This window comes from Lissotriton helveticus, chromosome 5_1, assembly GCF_964261635.1.
Source record: "Lissotriton helveticus chromosome 5_1, aLisHel1.1, whole genome shotgun sequence".
Classification (NCBI taxonomy): Eukaryota; Metazoa; Chordata; class Amphibia; order Caudata; family Salamandridae; genus Lissotriton; species Lissotriton helveticus.
Genome location: NC_136065.1, coordinates 259,714,409 through 259,734,417, shown reverse-complemented (window position 1 = coordinate 259,734,417; position 20,009 = coordinate 259,714,409). Strand labels below are relative to the sequence as shown.

Here is a 20,009-nt window from a genome sequence, read left to right as displayed (position 1 = left end):
GCTCAAAACCCTAAATTGGCTTACCTCCAACCACCTCAAACTAAACGCCCTCAAGACAGAATTCCTCCTCATTGCACCGGCTAGGCAAACCCCCACTGTTGTGAAATATCTCTCTAATCTCACCGCGCTCAATCGCACACCTCACGTCATTGACTCCACAAAATCACTAGGAATTCTGCTTGATAAAAACCTAAACATGCAAGAGCACATCAGAGCATCTACCAAAGGAACAAATTTCCAGTTTGCATCCTAAGAAAACTCAAACCCTACCTGCCCCATGAGGACTTCAAATCGGCAGTGCAAGCACTGGTCATCTCCAGACTAGAATATGGCAGTGCTACTTTATGCGGACTGCCGAAACTCAGTTTAGCCCCTATCAGAGCTTCGCTAAATGCAGCTACGAGACTCATCACGGGTTCTAAGAAAACCAACCACATCTCGCCGGACCTGAAATCACTCAACTGGCTTCCCTTTGAGGCAAGGATCCAATTGAAGATTGCTTGTATGACCCACAGAGCTTTTCACTTCAATACCCCACTCTACCTGGCAAATAAACTGGAACTCTCTGGTGGATCCCGACACACACGGAGCACCGGCACCTTACTGCTCAGGCCAAAGAAATTCAATAAGCTTAAAACCTACAACCGTACATTCTCAGGCATTGCCCCGAGAATGTGGAACGCCCTTCCAGTGGAGACAAGACTTATTCCATCCACCTTTGTTTTCAAAAGGGAAATGAAAGGACTACTAATGAACAATGCGCGGATCTAGAAACTTTGCTCCTCTTAACTAGAGTTTTTTGGTTATCCCAACTATTACATGTCATATGTTGCGACCCATTGTGGCCTGCCATAATGTCCCTTTTGTTCTTGATATATATTGTCCTAAATTTCCTGTTGCAATTAACTTCTACCTATTTCCCTCCACTATGTAAATTTTATTCCTGTGACACATTGACCTACTTGTAACTTGTTATGTCTTTGAACTATGATCCTTTTTCTTCGTCATCCTTATGTAAAGCGCTCTGATACCCACTTGGGTATCAGAGCGCTATACCAAACTTACAAATAAATAAATAAACCCCATTAATTAGTCCCACTCGAGGTGTAAATAATTAGACCTGTGGAATTGCTGTATGAATACCTCTAGTGTTTTATAATGCTTTTTTAATGGGTTTTATAATACATGTTTTATGCAATTTGTATTTATCAAGTTTACTATGGTTTTAACTGCTTGTAATTTGATGGCATATTGCCGAATACATGTATTGATTGGTTGTTTATTTGAAATGCTTCAACAGTTCACTTATTAGCTATTTCAGTGTTGGGTTGGAAAACAAAAGCCTGAAATCTTCTTGCCTTTGATTTCACATGCTTTGCACAGCATGATTGTCACACAGTTCACATTGCAAACTCCTTTAACTTCAGTCACAGAAAGAAAAGTAAATTTAGAAAGACAATCTGACTTTTGACCTCTGTCTTTGAAAGCCGAGCAGGCAGGACAAGATACGATTTAAAGGCATCTTTATTGGTCATTCACTCTTTGTGAGCAAGCAGAACACCTGTTGTAAGCTTGCCAGAACAGGCAAGTAGGCTCTAAAAATAGCTCATCCTGATTGAATCTGGCTCACCATAGCAAGTGGATTTTCTGAGCCCTGCAGTGTGTGCCTCTACCAGGTTGAAGAGATAAAATACATGCTGACATGGAGCGATAGCCAAGTCTGGATCCTGGACGGTAGGAGGCCGCTTGTGGATATGGCAGTACAGTTACAGAGATGAGTTCTGCTTTCGTTTTTTTATATCACAGCAAAAATCAAATATGAGAGCGATTTTTCTTAAACGTAAAACTAAAATTTCGGCTGGTACCTAAATAATGGTCTTTATCAGCCATATTAACAGTGTCCATTTTGTTGTTCTCAAAATTATGTAAGGAACCAGTTTCCCTAGCTGGGAATTGAACCTGTGAGTTACATAAAGACTTAAAAAGTATATCTGTAAATTTACAATAAAAATAGTGGCCAATACTAAATCATGCTACTGCATGTCGCTATCCTTCACGTGTACTCATACACCTGATCATTTCAACTGTACTAACTGCTCCACTGTTTTTGCGAGACTATGTCACTTTTGTTCACAAAATGTGGGTTTATTTGGATGCCCTGTCCAACTCCCAACACCCGCATCGCCTTCCCGATGGACTGCTATGTGCCCTTAGCCATGTTAAGTAACTCCAGTGGAGCTATCCGAGTAGGCGCTCGTTGAAGGAGGCAGTCTTTACATTCATGCCTATACCTGGAGAGTCACTCCGTCATGTTGTACATTCACGGCACGTGTATTTCATGCTTTTGTCCAATGGCAGCTATCATCAATAATGCAATCTTACAGTTTGTTGCAGTGCCCTGAAATGGTCCACATGGCAAAATTTGGTTTTCTATTTACGTAGCATGCAATAATTACAGTACAGACTACTTATCATTCCGATGGTTCTTACAAATGTTTCCAGAGTGGAATGCAGGGGCAAGAATCTAATCGCTTTGTGTGCAATGCTAACCCAAAGCTGACAGTGCTGAACTTTGGAGGAGCAAAGTATTGACTGAGGGGCATGCTCTCCCATGCCTCCTACACGCATTGTTGATTATTTATTTTAGTATAATAGCTTAGCGGGTTAATTCACAGGTCACTGAGACTGTAATTGTAGATCAAAGTTTACATTATATGAAGGCGCAAAGCACTACAAACAGCACAGCTTGAGTAGGGTCAGTGGCTTACTTTGGGTAAATACTGTAGTTGTCCTAAACAGTGCTTTGTAACTTGGGGGTAGCAAGCCACACACACTTCTTTGGAAACTACTAAAAAGGGAGTGCTAATTGAAGCCACTTTAGTGACAGCAAACACCACCTCTCCACCTCAGATTATTTTACGGACACAGCCTTTGTGTAAAGTAACGCTTCTTGCACCATGCAGCACTGTGGATGTTAACAAACTTGAGCACCCACAACACAGGCACAATAATGTGCAAGAATACAAAAATAAAGGGTCCGACCCCATCTCAACCAGTTAATAGCCGCAGTACACTGTAAGACTGAGGATAAAGGTGTGGTATCTGACTGACTGAGTTATTTTTAGAGCGCTCTTATGCCGAGGCGTCTTGGCGCTGAGAGACAGAGAGATAGCGGAGGCAGAGTTAGGGTAGCCCAAAGAGCCAGGATTTCAGCTCTTTCCTAAACTTGGCTAAGCTCTTTTCGGAATGAAGTGAGGATGGTAGACTGTTCCAGAGCTTAGGGACTTGATGGGAGAAGGATCTGCCGCCCCAACGGACTCTCTTGATCCTGGAGGTGTGAAGTAGATTTTGGGAACTGGATCTAAGTGAGCGCTCAGGAACATATGGGGAGAGAAGGTTGGAGAGCTGTTTAGCGGTTTGTCCATATAGGGATTTGTGGGCCAAACACAAGACCTTGAATTGGATTCTTGTCCTGACTGGGAGCCAGTGTAGTTCGCTTATTGCTTTTGAGGTGGGGTGTCGTTTGGGAAGATTAAGCAGAACTCTGGCCGACGCGTTTTGGATGGATTGGAGTCGGTTAAGTTGTTTTTCGCCGGCACCTATGTATAGGGCATTGCAATAGTCTACCCTAGACATAATCCAAGCACCTACGATAGTAGGTATGTGTGTATCTGTATATATATATATATATATATATATATATATATATATATATATATATATATATATATATCTGTGTGTCTATACTAGGCAGGGCCCTTTTTTCTAGTCAAATCCAAAATTATAATAATTATATGTGAATACCAAGTTTACAGAGACTTCAACTGTCAAAATTATCTAAGAACAAATGTTGGCATCATGCATGAGATACTTACTATAGACGGCCACATAACAGATATCCCTCACTCCAAGTAGTGTCAGACACTGTGCAGGCTTATTTCTTACACCCCTCGCAGATGGTAAAATAGGAGGTATACGTGATGCCTCCCTGATCCGACGTTACTATCTGGGTTACTTCACCTTGAAACTTTTATTGAAATACTTTGATGTTAAGATGTTACAAATCGAACTGGAGCTACCGATTAAGAATTTTGATTTTGAAGAAAGATACCATTGCCAGGATATCAAGCTGTCTTCACTGAAATCCTGCAAACTAGATGAATTCTATCCCCAAGAAGTCTTGAAAAAGCCCAAATCTGCGAGCCATTTATGAGGCAAAAAACTTGTTTGCTAAAAAAAAAAAAGAAAAAAAAAAAAAAGAACTTCAATGCTTCTGCAAGGAAGAAGATTAATACAATATGTATTAAATACTCAAGTCAAGTCAAGTCAAAAAGGCTTTATTTCGATAAAAAGATTATCATAAAAGCTTCACATAAAATTCATAGGTACAATAAAAGAAGCCAGGAATAAAACAGATTGAAAAAAGAATCTACACATATACAATTATTTTCACATCATGAGTTAATTAAAAAGAAAAATTAAACAATTGATTTAAGCCTTTTGGCTCGGATTAACCAGGCCCATGATAAAAATTTAGCGAGAGCACAAGCATAGGTAGTACGGCTATCAGACATTAGTATACGAATTGCGTCTGAGTGGCACCTAGTGCCCAATTGGCGACATAGATGTTTAAGCCATATTTTCCTAGGTAAATTGTACTCTCCACATTCAAACATAAAATGTGCCAATGTCTCTGGTCTAGCTAGACATACTGGGCAAAGCTCTACAGTTTGTACAGGCAGATTCCATCTTGAGGAAAAGGTACACAATGGCAAAGTTCCTGCTCTAAATTTAAAATAAAGAGCCCTATCAAAAGGTTTGCCAATAGCGTCCAGATAAAGTTCACGTTTTGGAGAGTCCTTAAATTTTAAGAACTCTTCAGTAAGTCTGCCCATGGAAGCATTAGTGTTTCGTTGTGACAATCCAGTTCCAATAAAGTTTCTTGAGGGTTGCCTTTGAAGGAGAAGATCTATTAGCCCATGAATCTTTTAGGCCCAAATTGAATAGCAAGATTTTGATGTCACTCAGCCATTTGATTTTGTGCCACCCTGACAAGGACATAATTTCTGCGAGGCCTTGCGCATATTTACTAAGTTCAGGCACTCGCCACAATCGTGCCCATAGTAAGAGTGGACGTAATCTTGCTAGATCTTCGATAGGGCGACAGCCTAGGTCAAACATTAGTGGGACCGTAGGGGTACCCTGGGGAAGTGACATAATCGCCCTACAGAACTTCCTTTCGGACTTTGGCAATTCATTGGTAATGGATGAGCCCCAAAGCTCCGCCCCATACAGAGCAGAACTAACCCCTTTAGCTACATAAATATCAAGAACAACAGCTATTGGTCTAGTTACACAGGAGCGTTGCTCTTTCAAAATAGCTCCTGTTATCCTTTTGTGGGATAATAACATTTTATCCAAATGTGGGGTCCATTGCATTTTGTGAGATAAACGGATGCCAAGGTAGTCAAACACTTCTACTCTCTCCAAGAGTTCAGCATTCAGGATTGGAGGGCATGCTAATTTTTTGGGGGGATTCAACACAAGATATTTGGTCTTGCCCGTGTTAATTACGAGGCCCCGTTTGGTACAAAAAGATTGAAAATTGTTCAATAGCCTTTGAAGGCCTATCGGGGATTTCGATATTAAAAGCGTGTCATCCGCAAAGAGGAGGGTGGGTATACGTTCTCCAGCCAGGGATGGTTCATCTGAAGGATGTTCTAAGAGATGCTCAACCACCCCGTTGATATAAAGAGAAAACAGGGTGGGAGCAAGGACACATCCCTGGCGGACCCCTCTCTCTACCGGGATACTGCTAGTTTTCTCCCCTCCTGTACCCCACCTAATCTGGGCAAAGCTATTTTCATGCAGCCTAACCAGTAATGTAAGTAAATAGTGTGGCAACCCCATGTCGGCCAGGACTCTCCACAGTGTCTCCCTCGGTACTAGGTCAAAGGCAGTCTTTAAATCGATAAACGCGAGATAGAGACTGCCTTTGCCTATAACCACAACCCTCCAATACACCATCATGAGCCTAAAAACTTGTTCGACTGTCCCAGTACCCACTCTAAATCCTGCCTGGTAGTCGGAAAGGATTTTATTTTCTTACATCCAATCCAGTATTCTGACCAGTAGAACCTTGCCAACTACTTTTTGAGTAATATCCAGCAGACTAATCGGTCTGTAGTTGGACGGCTCATCCCTGGCACCTTTTTTGAAAATGGGGACCACCTCCGCCCCTTTCCATGACGAAGGGATCGGAGCACCCTTACAGATGGCAACAAGTAAGGAGCAAATGATTTTACCCCACTTTGGAATATCTAACCTCAAAAGATCGCCAGGAATACCATCCGGACCAGCGGCTTTTTGGGGCTTGATGGTACTTATGGCATATTCCACCTCTTTAGTTGTAAAGCCAAATTCGTCGGGGACAATACTCCAATCTAATAAATTCGTTGTTGGAACCACAAACCTCCCTTCAGCATCATTGGGAGCCTCAATAGGTGGCAGATCATCATGTCGGGAGTATAGCTTTGAGAAGTGGTTAACCCACGCTTGACTTGAAATGTTACATGAGATAAGATCAATATCCGGCCTGTTTCTGGCTCTAATTGTATCCCAGAAACATTTTGGGTCTTTTTTGAGACTGGCTTCTTTAAGAGTAGACCAGTACTCTTCTTCCCATTCTTTTTTAGCGTGTGCCAGTATAGTCTTATGCTTTTTCCTAGCAGTCTGTATCAGAGGTTGGGATTTACTTTTAACGGCCTCTATTAAAAGCGACTTTGCCCGTCTGCATGCTGGGGTATACCAATCATGCTTTCCCCTGGATTTAGGATGGGACAAGTTCCTCCCTTCAGAGCCCCTAACCCAAAAGACTTCCCCTATGGATTTAACAACTGCTTCTAAGATAGGCGTTGCCTTTTCAGTTAGCAAAACTGGATTGATGTTATCCAGTTCTATTTGTGAGGCCATAAGTAATTCGTCTATGGTGGAGATCTTAGTAGCGTCCATAGCAATTTTGTTCCATTTTAGACGTCTTCCACAGGAGGAAACAGTAGTTGTATGAGGGCATTTAGATAAGACTGCAGGTTCATTACTAAGCCAGGGGTTCATTAGAGATAAAGAAAGTGAGTTACGATCACTCTCAACAGTAGCTATCACTACCATATCATGGACCAATCCCCAAAGTTTTAGGTCCAACAGGATATAATCAATCCTTGAGGAATGATCTATTCTGTTGAACGTATGGGCACCCAGGCGGTCTGAGGCTGTGCGGCCATTAGTAGCTCTTAGACCGAATTCTAATGTCAGCGCATTAAGCTGTATTGCGCTACGGGACCATCTTTTTATCGGGGGGATAGTGAGTGCAGGGATACCCCATTTGCTGTCCTCCTCACCAAGACCAAAATTTTCCTCCATAGGAAGTGGCTCATAGGTGCAATTAAAGTCACCTGCTACCAAGATATGGTCAGCTTCCTCGTGGTCTCTAAGTTGTGTTTCCAGGTCGGAGATCACCATGGAAGTACACCCATTTTATTAAATACTCATGTTTTCTTGAATGATTCTGTTTATCTCTCTATAAACTAAACCAGAAGCTCACTTTTCCTTTCTTAAATAATTTTGACAATTACTTTCTTTATAAAGTGGGTATTTGCATCTTTTAAGTATTACAATGACTTGTGAGATCCATGCAGCTGACTGTTACCACCTTTCTGGTAGACGTAATTAGAGACACAGAAGGACATGCCCTGCCTAGAAACTTCCACTCCTTCAACAACGAACACTGCAGGCTCACACTTACCATCTAACAAACATACAGTGCTAAGGAAAAACTAATCAGCATTCCCTTCTAGCAAGGAACTCACTGAGTTTCTAAGAGGAGCCTTGTCTTCGTTATCCCTCACTTCAGTGTCTAGTCACCCTCGAGCCACAGGAATGCTGGCAATACACTTCTGCTCACTGGGGAGACTGTCCTCACCCCCATCCTGTGCCATGCTAAATCAGTTTATTTACAACAAGGGGTGGTGATGGACAGAGTCTCTGAATTAAGCAGAGTACTCTCACCCAGTCAAGAGATCAGGGCTAGATCCAACACCGTTTTTTAGCTCATTGCACCATCCCAGTTTCAGAACCTGGCTGTATGCAAATTAGTCTGTCCCTGGCCCAGTGCATCATGGGAACAGGGCAGACCAGACTACAAAAGCCAATTCTTACACTGGGAAGGAAACAAGCTTCCGGGGACCGGTTTCTGCCATTTCAGGCGTCTTCGGCCCGGCTTGCTTGAATCCTGATGGTGCAATGAGCAAGGGACTCACATCTGAGTATACCCTTCCACGCTTAGGGTGGACAAAGTTATTTACAACAAGGGGTGGTGATGGACAGAGTCTCTGAATTAAGCAGAGTACTCTCACCCAGTCAAGAGATCAGGGCTAGATCCAACACCGTTTTTTAGCTCATTGCACCATCCCAGTTTCAGAACCTGGCTGTATGCAAATTAGTCTGTCCCTGGCCCAGTGCATCATGGGAACAGGGCAGACCAGACTACAAAAGCCAATTCTTACACTGGGAAGGAAACAAGCTTCCGGGGACCGGTTTCTGCCATTTCAGGCGTCTTCGGCCCGGCTTGCTTGAATCCTGATGGTGCAATGAGCAAGGGACTCACATCTGAGTATACCCTTCCACGCTTAGGGTGGACAAAATTATTTACAACAAGGGGTGGTGATGGACAGAGTCTCTGAATTAAGCAGAGTACTCTCACCCAGTCAAGAGATCAGGGCTAGATCCAACACCGTTTTTTAGCTCATTGCACCATCCCAGTTTCAGAACCTGGCTGTATGCAAATTAGTCCGTCCCTGGCCCAGTGCATCATGGGAACAGGGCAGACCAGACTACAAAAGCCAATTCTTTACTGGAAAGGAAACAAGCTTCCGGGGACCGGTTTCTGGCATTACCACCCCTTGTTGTAAATATCAGTGGCATTCATAACCGACTCCCATTTTCTACTTAATACTGTAACACAAGCTTTAAGGAAGCACATGATAAAACATCCACTCCATCACTTGGAAAATCTCATTTTCAATGTTGCATTATTTACACTGTGTATAATCTCATGTTGGTATGAACATGAAGTTAAAGCTTCCTTCAATACAGACCAAAGCATATATATATATATATATATATATATATCCCCTACTGGTGATTGCCAGTAGATAGTTATAGTTGGGACCAAGGCTTCGATAGGAAAATCGTTTTTTGATTTGCCAATAACTTTGGCACCGCTTGACGAATCTTCACAAAGTTTTCACAAAACTTCCCCTTCCTGGTTCAGCTGCTGTGTTCAAAGTTTCAGGGTGATCCCTCAAGCAGGGGCTGATATAAAAGGGGGGTCCCAAAACACGTTTTCGTTATGTCTATGAGGATTTTTCATACTTTTGAACACCTACAGCCCGAACCGCTGAACAGAATTACACCGAATTTGGCAGGATGCTGGTCCAGAAAGCGTGCCGTTTCTGAGATATTTAAGTTTAAACATATAGACATCTGGGAGCCCCACAGCCTACTGAAATTTGATTGGCTGTCAACACATCAACCAGGAAGTGTTGGCAGCCTTTCTTGGGACTCTGTTTAACCAAGTCCCACAAAAAATAAAACAAAAGAAAAAGGGGGCAGGGAAGGAACACCCAGGCCCCCTAGGCCTCTTGGACGGGGTGGGAGGCCCAACCCAAAAATTTTTTTAAAAAATAAAAATTAATTGCGGACTCCTGCGCTTTGTTTATCGCCCTCGAGTGGGCCAGATTCTAGGGGCATTTGTAAATAAATAAAGGAGGGGGCGCATGCCCCCTCTATCCTGTGGCTTATTAAGCCCAGAAACCACCACCTACCTGGGACTTTAATTCAACAAATAAGTATGGAGGGGGAGGCGCACAGCCCCCTCGCAGCCCCTGAGGCCACCACCTCCTCGGGACTTCATGGTAAATTAATGAGGGGGCACACACAGACACCGCAGGCCTGGGGGCTGCCACCTTCCTGTGGCTTTTTTTCCTCAATATATGGAATGCACCCCCCCCCCTCCCCACCTCCTTGAGCCCTCGAGGGCCCGGGGGACCACCACCACCACCCCACAGGGCCGGCTCCAGCAATGCCTCAGGGTGCCCACCCCCGGACACTGCAGTTTGCTATGGCTTGGCGGGAGCACCGCATCTGCCAAGCCATAGCAAACTCTGCTCCGCTTTGTGCAACCGAGAGCAGAAAAAATGCTCTTGGCTGCACATGGCTGAGCAGAATTGCTTTTGGAAAGAGGGAGCTGCATGTTTAGCAGCTCCTTCTGTCCACAAGTAATGCTGACTCCTGCAGGATGCGGGGAGCCAGCATAGACCGCGGTGGCATTCAGTCCACTTTAGTCCCGAGGCCATTAGGAAGTAAGCATCAGCGTGCCAGGAGAGGCGTTTGCAGAGTGGTGGAGAAAGGGGGTATGGCCTCCAAAGACTGCTCAGCAATCCCGCTGAGTGGGCCTCACTGGAGGTAACAGGAGGGCTTGTTGGGCCCCAAGGGCCATCTGGAGCCAAGGGGACTTTATAACATAACATAGCATGTGTATTTGTAAAGTGCACATTCACCCGTAGGCATGTTGGCGCTGAATAACAGAGGTTTATTGTTACCCAACTCAATGGTACTCATTTTATTTTTGTGAAAGCCTATATATACTGTGTGCAACCTTTCTCACACTCTGCGTAATACATTTTTAAACTAAGTCTTTCTGTCACAGGCCTGGACCACTTACCATATAAAATACACTTCACTATTTTCCAAGTCTACTTACCAAAATTTTAATCAGTGACTGTCTGGTTACATTCACAGAATCTAATGTGATTGCATTAACCAACCAGATAAAATGCATTTCTCATGGATACATTTAAGCTGAATTTAGTTTTTGTTTAAGGTGTGAGTTAGAACTGGCAAGTTCAGTCTGGTTGGCTGAGGCAAGTCCCCAGCCAAACAGAACCCACCCCTCCTGTCAGGGTTGGGGGGATTACACTCACTATATAATCTGTGCTCAGCTTTGGGTAGCTTGGCAATGAGCAGTCAGGTTTATCACAGAGGCAATGTGTAAAGCATTGGTACAGAACTCTCCATAAATACATTGAGCGTCACATAGGAGACTTCATATGTGACGATTGTAAATAACGGCTATATTCAGATTGAATTTGAATACATATAAAGCGCGCGATTGCCCGGAGGCGTCTTGGCGCTAATGTTCGATGCGCTTCGGATTACTGATGAGGTGAAATTCTGGCTTAGCAGAGAAAGAGCCAGGTTTTACTGCCTTTCTGAAAGACAGAAGCGAAGGGCTACTTTTTATTGTGCTAGGGAGGAGGTTCCATGTTTTGGCTGTTCTCAACAGAAAGCTTCTCCCTCCCCACCAAGCCTGCTTGAACTTAGGTACTTGTAGAAGTTTTGCGTGAGCAGATCTCAGACTTCTTGCTGGTACATACCACTTCAGGTGTGTTCTCAAGAACTGCGGTCCTGAGACATGAAGGGCTTTATATGCCAGACAAAAAGTCTTGAACATAATTATTTTTTCCACCGGTAACCAGTGGAGGGCCCTTAGTCTGTGAGAGACTGGTCCAGCACACAATAATCAACACAACATGAACATCAGGTAATTCTGGGCATTAAAAAAACGTGTTGAAATGACATCAATGATATGCAGACTTGGGAAAGATTGAATTCTAATCTCCCGACCGCCCAGCACCCTTATGCGGTGCAACAGATTGTCAACCCCAGGCCCACACTTGAAATTACTATAATTCAATACCACACAACTATAGGTCACAACGATATCACAAATATGCACATAGAACGGTATATAACACTTTTTAGGCGCTCCGCGGGCCGAGGCAGCACAGGGGAAAACCAATATCAAACATAGTATTCTTGCAAGAAATCAACGAGTAAAGTACACCGCAGGCCAGTGTTATGAATCACAGGGGGTCTGCAGACTGTCACTCCCACACACATTCAGCACCGATAAGCGGTGCAACGGATATTATGCATGTCTATATGGAACGTGCTCGCACATAGCACTGTAATGCGGTGAATAAGCGGTGCAACGGATATTATGCATGTCTATATGGAACGTGCTCGCACATAGCACTGTAATGCGGTGAAACTGCTCTCAGCAGGTCAATTGATCGCACACTGCAGACCAAGCCTCACACCACACTCCAGCTCACACCGACTACCCTACGCCCACATACTGGAGAAAACCAGCCTTCCCCCTGGCTACTGGGACGCTCGCGGCCGATGCCACACTTAATCAGGGTTCCAAGGAAGCAGGTGGTGGTAGGTTGCAGGACAAACTAGGAATCAATCGTCAAATGGGGGTTTGGCCACCACTCTGGAATTTCACCCACAGGATGCGGAGGAGAATCGGGTGGAGGGCTATAGTCGGTCACTCAAAAGTGTTCCACAGCAGTCTTCCGGCACCAGCCCAGTTCTGCAAAGCACAGGGGGTATCACGCAGCCTCTTGATCTGCTTCTGAGTGTTCCTTCAGTCCAGTCAATCACTCTCAATGTCCAAGCCAGGCAATACTACCTGGCAACACGATTTTGTCAGGCCAGTTGAGGAGAGGGCAGTTGGTCCGCCACACCGAGGATCAAAAGGGGAACAATCTATGAATGGTGAATGAAGCAGGGGAGTCTCTCGGAAGAAAGAGACAGCCTGTCAGGCATACGTTAATCACAGTAGCAACTTGGCAATCCGGGCACTATGTCTGGTGCACAGTGATACGAGCTGCACCAGACAATTATTTATTTATTTTTTAAACTTACAGAGCGCACAAATGCCCAAGGGCGTCTCGGCGCTGTGGACAAGGTAGGGTAGTGAGCACGTTATAAGTTAAATAGCCAAGTCTTTATTTTCCTTCTGAAGGCTAGTAGGGATTGCCAAGATCTAATCTCCAGGGGGAGAGAGTTCCAAAGTTTTGCAACTGTGACAACAAAGCGTTGATCACCCCATGAGACAGTTTTAGTACGTGGAACTGTCAGATGAAATGCATTGGAGGATCGTAGTGGCCTATTGGGAATGTGGATGGATAGACATTTTTTCAAATACTGGGGGGTCTAAATTATGGGAGGCCTTATAGGCGATGCATAATGCCTTAAATTTGATTCGGTTCCTCACCGGCAACCAGTGGTATCTCTTGATGACATGTGAAATAGACTTGAATTTAGGGGTTCCTGACAACATTCTGGCTGCTGCATTCTGAACAGACTGTAGTTTTTTAATAACCCTGTTCTGTGCGTTGGCAAAGAGTCCGTTACAGTAGTCTGAAGATGACATAACCAGTGCACTGACCAAGGTTCTTCCTGCATTCAGAGGAAGATACGGTAGGATCTTTTTAATTATTCGAAGTTTATGGAACGAGGCTGAGACGACAGCATTAGCATAATTCCGGTCCCACACGATGAAGAATTGCAACTTAGTACCTTCCTGGAAATTAGGCACAACGTCTGGTGTACGTTTCTCCGAGTCACACTAGACAGTTCCGGTCACCACACAACGAAGTGTTGTAAATTGTGTGCCTCCAGGCACAGTTCTTAGTTCCAAGCTCACACTGCACTACCAGTTTGGTTGGGAACCAGCCGACTATGTGGGCACTTGAGAGGGCACCGCTCTTCAGGTGTCACAAGTAGAGTGTGTGAGTCCTTCGTAGGAGATCGATGATGTTCCTGAGACATTCGAAATAACAGGGGGGCAAGCCAAAAAGCCCATTACATGGTGCCACATAGCAGTTGACCCAGGCCAGCCACTATTCAGGAAGGGCACACTGTCCCTTTCAATGTCAGTAATCCTCCTTGTGCACAACAGAATCCTCTGCCACTGCGTACCACGCAGTTCCTGGTTCTGTGGTCCTAAGCTTCCACAAGTGTATCTCTGCCCTGCTGAAGTATGGCACCAGTAGTTATACTGTAGTGCGCCTTTGAAGTTGGGGGTGGTACAGAGAATCTCCCTTTGAACCACAGTTCAAGTTTCAAGTTTAATGTTTATTGCTTGATTAATTAAAATCATCACAAACCCCCCTACATAAAATAAGTGAGATTCATATACTCAAACTGCGAAAAATATCATTATGCAAGTGCTCATTTTACATCCGTACTCTATCTCCCATACATTTCAAGTGTATAAAACTCTGTTATTATAAAATCATTCTAAAACTATGTTTAAATCAGATTACAACCAAAAAGTTAAAATTATATACCAACAAAATTAAAATTATGGGGATATGTTACATGCAATTATGGTTAAAGATCATCCGCTTGCAATAGACAGCTGTTGACTAATCTCATAAACTTAACTCCTCGGCAAGACAAGATACATGACGAGCCCTCCAGCCAGCTTATCACTGCTTGTCTGCTAGAGCGAATGTTCAGATTGATAAAGATCGCCTTTAGGTATTGTCTCCTTTGGGTCAACATGGCTGGACAGGCGCACATCAAATGGGCCAAGGTTTCCTTTTGGAATCCACATAAGCGACAACGTTCTGAGTTAAAACCTGTCACCCAAGAGGGGGATAAATCCTTAGAGACATACACCCCCATCCTGAACCTTAGAAAGCACATCTTTAAATAGGAACTAAAATGGGAAGATGTCTCCTCTAAATTTCAGTCCTATTTGCCATGAGGCTGTGGAATGAAGATCTTAATCTTTAGTGGGGCCATGATCTGGCTCCAGAAGCCAAGTTTCAAAACCTCTTCCTCCAATCTATCCAACCAGGCCCTCAAATGGCAGAGGTCTGTCATTTCAGTTGCAGGCCCAATGTTTTATAGCTGTCGATGGGGAATGCCCAGATGTGCTCTCCCAGCCTCTAGTGTGGGATGGAATCAAACCAAAAGGCACACAAAGAGTTTTAGAGCAGAGAAGTACCCACTTGCTAGAAGTGATTTCTAAGCTATTAATGACAAAACCACTTTTACCATAGGAAAGGTGTTGTCATTGTGAATAGAATGATAGAAAACATTATGAGGCTCCTCCACTGCAATCCACTATTGCAGTTTGAAATAATGTCCACCATTGTCCCACGTTAACTTATGGGAAGAGCAAACCTCATAGGTAATGAAAACACACATGGGTACTCTTCACTACCTGGGCAGGGTACACACGTGTACTTGCCCTGTCTTTCACCTACAACTTGCTTCACCCCTCAGGACTTCCCCCAGGGGTGCTCTAGTGGTAGTAAAAGGCCCCTCAGGATGGGCTATGGGCTAGTGATTTAGCAACCAGCCTGATGATACGTGCAATTGCGCACAACCCAGCCAGAATTGGCAGGCCAAACTCATAGTTAAAACCACCATAGGTACCAGTGCACAAACACCAGCCGACAATGGCAGGCTTGACACATGTTTAAAAACATCCTAGGTACCAGTGCGCAGACATCGGCTTGCAATGGAAGGCTTGACACATATTGAAAACCACCATAAGTTCAAGTGCGCTGACACACCAGCATGCAATGGCAGGCTGGACAGCGGGTTAAAATCACCACAGGTGCAAGTACGCAATCAGCAGCCAGCAATGGCAGGCTGTAGACATGTTTTACCAACATCAGTTAAACACCACTTCCTAGCATGGGTAGGAAGGGCGCGCACACCTTCACACTGCATTTACAGTGGGAAGGTGCCCTGGGCTCTAAGGCCTCGACAAGAGAATCAACACAACCCAGGAGATGTTCCAGGGGAAGAGCCAACAGTCCAGGTAGGGAAACCCCACAAGAGGGTTCTTCCCTACCCGGGCAGAGAGCTTGCATGCGTACCTACCCGGTTGCTCACCTACCAAATGCTTCACCTCTCAAGACTTACCATAGGTGTGCTCTGCTAGTAGTGATAGGCCCACTCTGGGTTGGATAATGAGTGAGAAAATCCAACCTGAGCATGATACATGTTTAACAGGCTATTCTGGTGGGTGGCACAATCAGTGCTGCGTCCCACTACTAACCAGTGTAGTACCTGCTCCGGGTATGTGGTGCAGCTTTTTACAGGACAATCACAGGTACAACACCTAAACCAATCAAGCAAGCACCTCTTCCCGGCATGTGTAGGAAGGGAGGTGGGAGTGAGCGCTTTCCCACTGCAGTATATTGGGGAAGTGCGCAGTGTCCTAAGGTCATGAACAATGAGTCAGTCAGCAAGAACGGTTTTAGGGCAATCCCCTAAGAAGGGCCATGTTCAATAGTGTGTGAATTTACATTTTATATGCAGCTACCTGTAGCTGGAAGACCAAACAAATAGTTAGAATGTATTTTGTTCTTTTTAGCCATATTCCTGGCCCACCCTCCATATTTGCGGACCCCATCCTCAAAGTACTCAGGATCACAGTTCCCATACTTTTCTTTTTGCACTGCACCTATTATTAACAACAGAAAAAAACTGGAGTAAATGTGTGGAATGTTTCTCTTGTGAGCAGAAGTCAACATTGGATTAACCACTAGCCTTGGGTGTCCACATCAGCGAGCAGCATGGTGTAAGCTCCTCCAAGCCTCGGCACGGCTAGTATACAAAGATCGTTCCTGATGGTCCTCGTTTAGGCCATTTTCATATACCATCTAAACGTAGAGGGCTCTACTTGCTGTTCTTTACGGGCATTAGGTAGCCAGCCCTGGATACAATAGCTGCCAGCATTTCGGTATTTATTGCCCCTCTTCTCCTGCTTATCCTCCACCACCAATGATGGACCATCTTTGCCCTCTCTAAGCAGCCCCGGACGCCCTCTGATAACGCCCCCAAACAAGTATCCCCTCCCGTCATCGAGCTATAAAGAATCACAGCAAACCCACTCCCAAACTTACCTGAACGCACATAGTTTACACATCCCGGGCCTCGCCTGCTTTCAGTTACAGCCCAGTTGCTGCGCAGCCAGAGGTAGAAGAGAGCCTACGCGACTTCCGATACCTTAACCAAAGTTGGACTGTGTAGCGCCGCAGCCATCTTGGAATGTATATCGCCCCCTCTCATTAACTGCACATTGAGGAGCACGTATGTAAATGGACACTGTTAGTCTACGTACCGACTCACAACAATGCTAGACTCATTCTACTTTCCAAGGTAGTCCTATTTTTTTTTGCTGTAATGTCCCTCATAAAAACCTGCCCATGGAACGCTAATATAACCATAACATGTCTGCACTGGAAGACGTGCCTACAGAATAATTGTGTGATGGAAAATGAGCTTCTCTGGTAAATTGGGTAATAACGCCTGTCCGCCTGTCAATATCGTACAGCGTTCTAGTCTCAGACTCTGGGTGACGTCACGTTTTGTGCGACAGAAGAATCCAAATGCCGGTAGAGCGAACAGCTAAAGGAGGTAAGGTGGGAAAAGTGCTTCCTGATTTGCCACTTTCTCATCCCTGTCAACATTTCAAGATCAAAATAAGGGTGAAGGGAACCGGCAGTGGAGATACTTGGGGCGGGAACGGAGAAGGTGTTCTCAATTTTTCTTTTTTTGTGTGTTAATTATGGTAAATAGTTTTTTCTAAAGATAATTATGTACAAATATTGGTAACAACCTAAATGGCCAAAAAAGTCACTTTTCAAAGGGGCCTGTGGATAACACCTCACTTACAGTATTTGTAAATATTGCGAGTAATTATTTTAAAGCACTAATGCCAGTAGCACTGGTCCAAACTGTTATTCGGCTGCAGCGAAACTGGTGGCTGTTAACATTTCTACATTTGAAACATGCAATCGCAATCCGCTTCTTTATATCTTACATAGCCACTCAGCTATGGGATGCTAATGAAACAAGCATTTGAATGCAACAGGTCTCGCATTTGCGGGAGTTTAAGCTATTGGCATAGTAAGTGACAATGCCTTGTATTTATATGTTTCGCAAACCAACACACATAAAGGGCATTGTCATTTTTAAATTCCAATAGCTCAAACTCTTGCAAATGCGACACCACTTTTATGGTGGTCGTGACTTTTTTAGACACTGCTCGTTGTATTCAGGTTACAGCGAACCACGACTAAAGAAAGGGACGCGGCCACCAATAAAGTGAAAGAACAGAATGGGGAGCTTTTATTGGGAAAAAATAAACAGCTAACATAGCGTGGCCGCTAAAGTTAAAGCGGTATGCGCTGACAGATACAATAATTAAAGAAGCACATCTGACATAGTTACAGCGGACCGCACTGGCAAATTAAATATAGAAGTACGGCTGCTATAGTTAAAGTGGACCGTCATTACTAATTAAATATAAAAGCGGGTGGCGTGCTGCATTGTAGGAAGCATGCCGTGAGTGGAATAGGGGAAAATCATTTAAGAAAGTAATGCTCACAGACTAGATAAAGCAGACCGTGTAACACAATTAAAAAGTCTAGTTCTCATGGGAGGTTACAAATGCAGAGAAGGCGGTACCAAGGAGGAACTACTAAGCCTATTAATGAATCAAATGCAACGATTTAGAAAGGACAATAACAGGAGCCAATTAAAAAGTTGGGTGGAGCTTCCACTCCCTACCTGAATACAGCATGCCTCGCAGCACAGCGCTGCCCAGGATCGACCTAAAAAGTAACAACCTCCTGGAAATAGCAAACACTCATAGGGAATGGAAGATGGAGTAAAGCATGTGAAATGTACGCAGGAATAACAGTTACATTAACGTTTTTACACTTATTGAGAAATCATGGAGTGTTTTTGCCTGAAAAGTTAATAGGACTACATGGCTGAAAGAGACCTGTTTCAATGTCCGTTGCTTATAGCCTTACAAAACGTAAGCAGTATAGTTCAAAAAGACCACTTTCCTGAACAAAGAGCAGCAGTGCACATTTTATAAAGTAAAATAAAGAAAACCATTAATAAATCTCTTGCTAAAGAGCAGAAAGCCTAACACGAGAAATATCACTAATGCACTCTACATTAATAGCAGTGCCTTGACAATAGACGCAATAAAATATTCATGGACACATTAAAATATTCACTGTGCATTCCAGAGCACAGTGCTTATATATACAGGCACGCCAATATTCTCAACTGTGCACACATAGATGAGGCAATAAAGGCAAACCTGTTCAAATACCAAAATGTCTGCTTTCAAGCTTCTAGCAGTACCTTTGTTGCATCATTCATTCAGTATATTAAAAACACCATACACTTGTGCCGGACTGAAGAGATATCTTCAAAGGTATCTAATGTACGCTGCGTTTTGCGGCCGGCTTTATCTAACAAAGTAGGTTTAGGCAATGTTGGTGAAAATAGATGTGGCACAATGATATTGATTATTTGGAACATGTGTATTCATGCTATGGTACCAGGTGGACCCTAGTTTTGTGCGGTCTACACTTTTAAAACCGGAGTGCTGCGAGATATCAGCACATCGCATAACCCTGAGCAGCTGATGTGTGTCTGATGGGGCAAACAAATGGCACATAACTAAATAAACATCAAAGATATCAGCACATCGCATATCCCTGAGCAGGTGATGTGTGTCTGATCGGACAAACAAATGGCACATAACTGAATAAACGTCAAACAGCAGTCACCAGAGTAGTGACAAATCAGGGACCCTGTCGCCTTCTAGGCCTGTGTACTCACTGAAGCACTGTTGTGCACTTGGTCAGCGTGGTGTGAACAAATATGCATTCACCACGCCCACTGCTTGTTTATTCCTCAAGGCTCCTCATGTTGCACTGAATATGTTCACAATAATTGTGACTTATGAGAGATTTGCGTCTGAGGCTACCTAACGGGCTACTGAATATGTAAATAAATACCTGTCTGAGAGAGCTGCAAGTCCTCTTCCGCCCCGGCATCTTCAAATGCCTGTGCCCGACAAGTGGAGCAGGAGGCAAGGCACATGAGTTGTTTTTTGGATCCATTTCACACGAGAACAAATCAAGGAGAGGAAAGAGGGGGTAAGACCTGCTGGTTGAAGTAATGGCTTTCAGCAAGTGAGGAGTAGCGAGAGTCAAAAAGGGAATAAGAGAGGGGGAGGAGGCAGCGTCAGAGCAGGAGAAGTG

At 44.1% G+C, this 20,009-nt stretch overlaps 2 protein-coding genes across 3 annotated transcripts in view; one reads left to right on the top strand and one right to left on the bottom strand.

Moving 5' to 3' along the window:
- TMEM203 (transmembrane protein 203) overlaps positions 1-16,904 on the bottom strand; it is a 49,545-nt gene extending 32,641 nt beyond the window's left edge. The window contains exon 1 of the mRNA XM_078642147.1: positions 16,842-16,904. The gene's annotated coding sequence lies outside the window, so the exon portion shown is untranslated. The remainder of the gene's footprint in view (positions 1-16,841) is intronic.
- Positions 16,905-17,242: 338 nt separating this feature from the next.
- The window catches only part of NDOR1 (NADPH dependent diflavin oxidoreductase 1), a 206,077-nt gene continuing 203,310 nt past the window's right edge, over positions 17,243-20,009 (top strand). The window contains exon 1 of one of the 2 annotated variants that reach the window (XM_078642145.1): positions 17,243-17,355. The gene's annotated coding sequence lies outside the window, so the exon portion shown is untranslated. Of the gene's footprint in view, positions 17,356-17,383; positions 17,473-20,009 lie in introns of those variants that run through there. The other variant, XM_078642146.1, reaches the window with a different exon arrangement.